Below are 5,877 nucleotides of genomic sequence, written 5' to 3'. Positions count from 1 at the left end.
GGGTGGTGGGGGTGCTGAGACCAACATTCCCTGAGGACATATGTCAGGCAGAGGGGCTGTGGAGTATCGAGTGCGAGTTGTTTGGGGGTCAGTCCAAGGTAGTGGGGCATAAACCCTCAAACTCAGCTGCTCCTAGTGTTCTACGGAGAGCAAAAGAAATGCAGGAAGGGAGGTTAGCACAGTAGCTAGCTGCCCTAGGCCTGGCTCCCCAACAATGTCTCCAGGGGCCTAGGAAAGCAGCTTTTTCTAGAAGCAGTCTCATTCCTTCAACCAGTTAGGAGCAGGATCTCACGGGACAAGCCTCCACTGGGGAGGAGAAAGAGTAAAGGAGAGAGTTGGCCAGAGAGTGGCAACTTAAGTGCCTGAAGCCCTCTTCCCCAGACCCTGAAGCCATTCCCGCAGTAGCCCCAGTTTAAAGGTAACCCTGGCCTGCTATTGGCTCACACATTCTGAGGCCTCCCTTATCCTGTCTGTGGGCAGTTGTGAGTTTCAGGAACCAGCTGCCAAGTTTGGCAACCCTCTGGGGCAACTGGGTTCTTCCTCTGGTTTATCCAGGACGTTCTCCCTGTATTACTCCAGTGAGCTCCCAGCTACTCTGTTCACTTCCTGTTCACTAAAATCTTCAGAAAATCTAGTCTCTGGGTTCTAGTCCCGGCTCTCTGCTGTGTGACCTTGGGCAAGTCACTGAATTTCTCTGTGACTCAGTTACCTCATCTGTAAAATGGGGATTAAGGCTGTGGACCCCATGTGGGACAGGGACTGGCTCTAACCTGATTAGCTCGTATCTACCCCAGCGTTTAGTGCAGTGTCTGGCACAAAGTAAGCACTTAACAAATACCACTCTTCCACTTGCTTGCTGCGTGACCTCAGCCCCTGCCAACCCCCAGACTGTAAACTCATTGTGGGCAGGGAATGTGTCTGTTTATCGTCATATTGTACTCTCTCAAGCACTTAGTACAGTACTCTGCAAATAGTAAGCACTCAATAAATACGATTGAATAAATGAGTCACCGAACTGCTCTATGCCTCAGTTTCCTCACCTGTAAAATGGGAATTCAGTACCTGTGCTCCCTCCTACTGTGACCGGTTGGTCACACCTTGGCCAGGCTAACACGTTTAGCTCACTAGCACCAGAAGGGCGGCAGGGAGCAATAGGAAGCATTAACACTTAGCAGAGTTCCCAATGCTACCGACCCCAGAAGGCCCGAGTGAGCAATAAGGGTGAACAATTAGACCCGGAATGAGAAAATTGCAATGGGTCTTGTTCCATGATTCTTTTTCACCTCAAATATGACCAAAAGAAGGGAAGAGGATCGGAAAATAGCAAGATATATCTGGGGAGGGGTCTCCATGAACTCTTGGTAGCAGATATGAGCCCTGTCACACCGATGTAGAGAGTCGCCACTAAACAGGGTCAGGGACACCAACTCTGTCAGACCGTAAGTGGTGCCCTGTGTGATTAGACCTCCTCATTTGAGCTAGGAGGAGAGAGAGGATTCTAGAAACTTGACCCGGCAACTTTAATGGAAGTCCGTTTGGGGTGGTTTGAGGAGTAGCTCATTTAGCATTACTCGTTTGAAGGGTAGCCCATTTGGGGTTACTTATCTTGGGGGGTAGCCTTTTTAGGGTTACTCATTTAAGAGGTAGCCCATTTGGTGTTACTCATTTGAGAGGTAGCCTGTTTGGGGTTACTTTGAAAGGAAACCTGTTTGGGGTGGTCAAGCCCATTTGGGGTGGTTTGTGAGGTGTCTCCTTCCCAGTTTTACCAGCTGCTAGAAGTGGGGTACCATGCTGACATGCTGACCAGTGTACTTACTGCTGATTAGCCTAGGAATAACCTTGCTCCTGAAGGTTATCTATCTTTGTTGCTATCCTATTAATAAACCTGCATCCATCACCCATAACCCTCGAGTCTGTGAATCCCTTTCCAACCCCCTGAATCCGCGAACTCACAAGTAACGGGACGGCTGATTCCTCCCGGTGACCCCCTACTTGAGACTGTGAGCCGCAAATGGGACAGGGACCGTGTTCAGCTAGATTAACTTGCATCTAACCCAGTGTTTATACAGTGCTTGGTACATACCCCTCTCAGGGTCGCACCCGGAGAGTTTCCAGTACTCTACCAGTCTCGACTATGGGAGGGAGAGTCAAGCAAAAGCATACCCATTCCATTCCTAGCTTGGGCAGTGGCTAGCGAGTGGAAGGCAATCTGCTATAAGCCGATTTCCACCTGTGCTGGGCAGCAGAGGCGTGGGAGAGTCAAGGGTGGATACTCAAGTTTACTGCCAGGAAGAAGGCAATGGTAAACCACTTCCGTATTTTCACCAAGAAAACTTTATGGATACACGACCGGAACGATTGCAGATGGAGTTGGGGCGTTCTCGGAGAGATGTGTCCATGGCGTCGCTATGGGTTGGAGACGACTTGACAGCATAAGACAATAAATGCTACAGGTATTATTATTATTGTTATCCTAAGTGGGATGGGGCAAAGGCCAAAAGAGTGCAGGACCTAACTAAGGTGAGGCAAGAAGAGGCTAAGGGGAGAAGGGGAAAAGGAAGAGGAAAGTGGAGAAATAAAAGAATGAGGGGAAAAAGTGGTTGAAGAGGGGTAAAGAGAGCATGGAGGAGAAAGGAAAGAGAAAGGGGGAGAGATTGATGGGGAGGAGGAGAAAGGGAAGAAGGAGATCGATGGTATGAGGGAAGAGACTTACCTCTGCCACTGAAGTCACTGCTGTCTTTTACCATTGGAAGGCTGGAATTTAGGAGTACCTGGCCGTTTCTTGGCGAACACCGCTTGTGCCAGCTCCGTGCTTTTCATTAGGCAGAGATGTTGGTATTAAGGAGACAGAAATAGGAATGCTAAGGGGCAAACGAGTGACTTCCCAGCCATCATCATCAACCTTAATTACTATTGAGTGTTCATTTTGTGCAGTGCATTTTACAAGGCCATGACGAAAAAAATGCAAAGAGTAAACCTGGTCTTGCCTTCAAGGAGCTTAAAGCTAAGGAGAAGACAAACAGAAAACTTGAGCACTTTAGTGCAAAATTCACTGATCAACAGTTACAAAGAAGAGAAAAAAATAAGTTGCCTTTTCCCAGGAAAGAATAGAAATGGCAGGAAGCAGCCCAAAGGGGTGCTACATAATGGATTCTACAACATAAGGAGACTTGTCACTTTAATCCTCACCACCCACCACCAAACACTTAATAAGTGCCCGCAGGACACATAGCCCCTGACTGTTTAGGAAATTATTGTACGGCTCATGTGTAGGCAGAGGTGTGGGTAGGTGTGAGTGGTCAGAGGGAAAAGTAGAAAGATTTGCAAGGGAAAGAAGTATCTGGAAAACATAAACAGGGTGTGTGGAGGAGGGAGGATGGGGTCATATATAGGGGAGTGTTTGTATAGGAATAGGAGAAAGGACATAAGAGGGAGAGCTAAAGTGCAGAGGTTGAGGGGGACAGAGGGGAAGAGTTAATGGCCACTGTTTTGAGGGTGAGGGAGATGACAACCATTTGAAAAATTATGCCAGAGGTGACCTCCATTTCTGAAATACTTCACCTCCAAGAAGTGAAAGAAAACAAGGGAGAAAGGAAAAGGAAGTTAAGCAAACTCACTTTTCAGGCTGAACAACCATAACGCTGGTTGCTTTGTGAGCCCGGCTCTGCCTTTGATTAATGGACTCTGGCAAGAGACAACCTATATCCAGGACTAAGTTTATCTATCTGTAAACTGGGTGTATTATTACTGCCCCATCTCCCACCGACCCCGAATTATTGGGAGGAAAATGGTGCTCTATTCAGGTATACCCGATTCTCCCATAAAGTGAGAACAGAAAGAAAATCTCGCATTTTAATACTCACTCCATTCAAAGACACCCACAGACATACAACCACTTCTTTGGACATCATGTTGCACTGTAACTTGTCTGATCAATCAATCCATCAATCAATCACGTTTATTGAGCCCCTACTGTGTGCGGCACACTGTACCCATGCACGCTGTTTGGATGAATATTCTCCGAATCTGCTACCCTGTTCTGTCCAAAACATGCTGAGTCTACTGCCTTATTAATTTAATAAGACTATTAATCCATGAGAAGATCAGGCCCACCCAAACACTCATCAAAGTGTTTGTTCTTACGATCCCCGGAAAATCCCCAGTGGACAAATCCGCTATGTTATAATGAGAGGAAAAGGATGTTCTTCTAGTGGCCTCCCCTCACCCATGTCCCCAGTTGTGAGCTCCGGGGCCATCTGTCTGGCGAGGATGACTTCCTTCTCCCCTTCCTCCCCGGTAATCATGCGACTGCTTGCCTGCCACCACGGTGACCACATCACTATGGAAAGGTGCTCCCCTTTCCCTTTTCCGGCAAGCTACATGCACCTCAGAGTCAGTGGCTCTTCCTGTATGGCTTCCCTCCAGCCCCTGTGAAAGAGGGTCGAAATCAGGATCGGAGTACTGGGTAATTCCTCTGGATGGAAGCATCCAAGCAGAACGTACCCACTTAGGGGTTCTGAGCTGTTGACAAACTGCAAAACATCATTAGAGGGCAAGTAATGAGCATGGCAAAGGTGTTGCTGCTTCCTTCCCTTCCCACCCTCCCAGAGAAACACAAAAAGTTTGTTTTACTCTACAGTCTATCGGGCAGTGCTCAATTTTCCTCCAGGGTGGTTCAATTTTGGTGGAAATCCTGTGAGTAAGCTTGAGGGTTGACTGGGTAGTCTATTGTGTGCTTTGAAGTACAAATTTGGTGAGCAATTCAAAGGAATTTATAATCCCCAATACTTGGTAAATCTGTTTTTTTGACAATTTAGCCAGAGGAGTGACTTCCCACTCCATTCTTCACGGTTACCCTCGCACTGCATAGATATACGTTTGCAAGACACAATGGAGCTTCTCAGATAAAAAGCATAACCCAGTGTCATGTGACTTCTTAATGTTTTGTAATTTTACAAGGAACTACTTATAAACTACAGGAGATGGGTAATTTTTTCAAATGACTCAAGCTCCAGTTTTGCAAGACAACATGCAGGGTCTGTTTAAATTTTACACTGTACAGTTACGGTATTAACTTTTTGGAGGGTTTTCCCAGTGTTTTACATTTCTCACACTTGCTTAATCGCCTACTTCTTAATGAAATTCTCTTAAATTGTAGGAGTGCGTCTTCCATAGTCTAGGAAAATGAATGGAACTCTGAGCCTTGGCAACCCAATCAAATATTGAGAGTTTGCTTCGGCCTTGCCCTCAAAGTTTTTTGTCTGAGTTTTGAGGCGTAGAATCCCGACTTTGTGCTCACCTTCATGGACCAGTCCTTTGGTCATCTCTAAGACCTCAGTCCTCCCCTCCACAGATCACTACAGAGCACAGAAGTGGTCATATCACGCTCTCCCTTCCCTGCCCTCAGTGTGGAATTCTGAAAGAGCGGGGATGGGGTGGAGGGGAGGAAAGAGCAGGGGTAGGCATTAAACTGCTAGGAGACTCTGCAAATGAAGACTGGGCACACCCATGGAAATTAGGCTGGAGAATATCATGTTGTCCTACTGAGTCTGGGGACTCACCATCCATCCAGCTGAATGCCAGAGTCCTTGGCAGTAAGCATCCTGCAACTGGCAACAGTGCTTCATTGCCAACATCATTAACTGACATCTTATTGAGTGTCCTAATAATAATAATGGCATTTGTTCAGTGCTAACCATGTGTCAGGCACTATGCTAGAGAAGCAGCGTGGCTCAGTGGAAAGAGCCCGGGCTTGGGAGTCAGAGGTCATGGGTTCTAATCCCGGCTCTACCGCTTGCCAGCTGTGTGACTTTGGGCAAGTCACTTCACTTCTCTGTGCCTCAGTTACCTCATCTGTAAAATGGGGATTAAAACTGT

The 5,877-nt window shown here is 47.1% G+C and overlaps 1 non-coding gene across 1 annotated transcript; it reads left to right on the top strand.

Moving 5' to 3' along the window:
• The first annotated feature begins 2,082 nt into the window (after window positions 1-2,082).
• LOC114813102 lies at window positions 2,083-2,220 on the top strand. Its single transcript, XR_003760713.1, has one exon. It is a non-coding gene; the product is annotated as a small nucleolar RNA SNORA7 (small nucleolar RNA).
• The last annotated feature ends 3,657 nt before the right edge of the window (window positions 2,221-5,877 follow it).

Source organism: Ornithorhynchus anatinus, chromosome 6, assembly GCF_004115215.2.
Source record: "Ornithorhynchus anatinus isolate Pmale09 chromosome 6, mOrnAna1.pri.v4, whole genome shotgun sequence".
Taxonomy (NCBI): Eukaryota; Metazoa; Chordata; class Mammalia; order Monotremata; family Ornithorhynchidae; genus Ornithorhynchus; species Ornithorhynchus anatinus.
The sequence above is the reverse complement of the archived record's forward strand: the minus strand, read 5'-3'. Positions and strand labels throughout refer to the sequence as shown.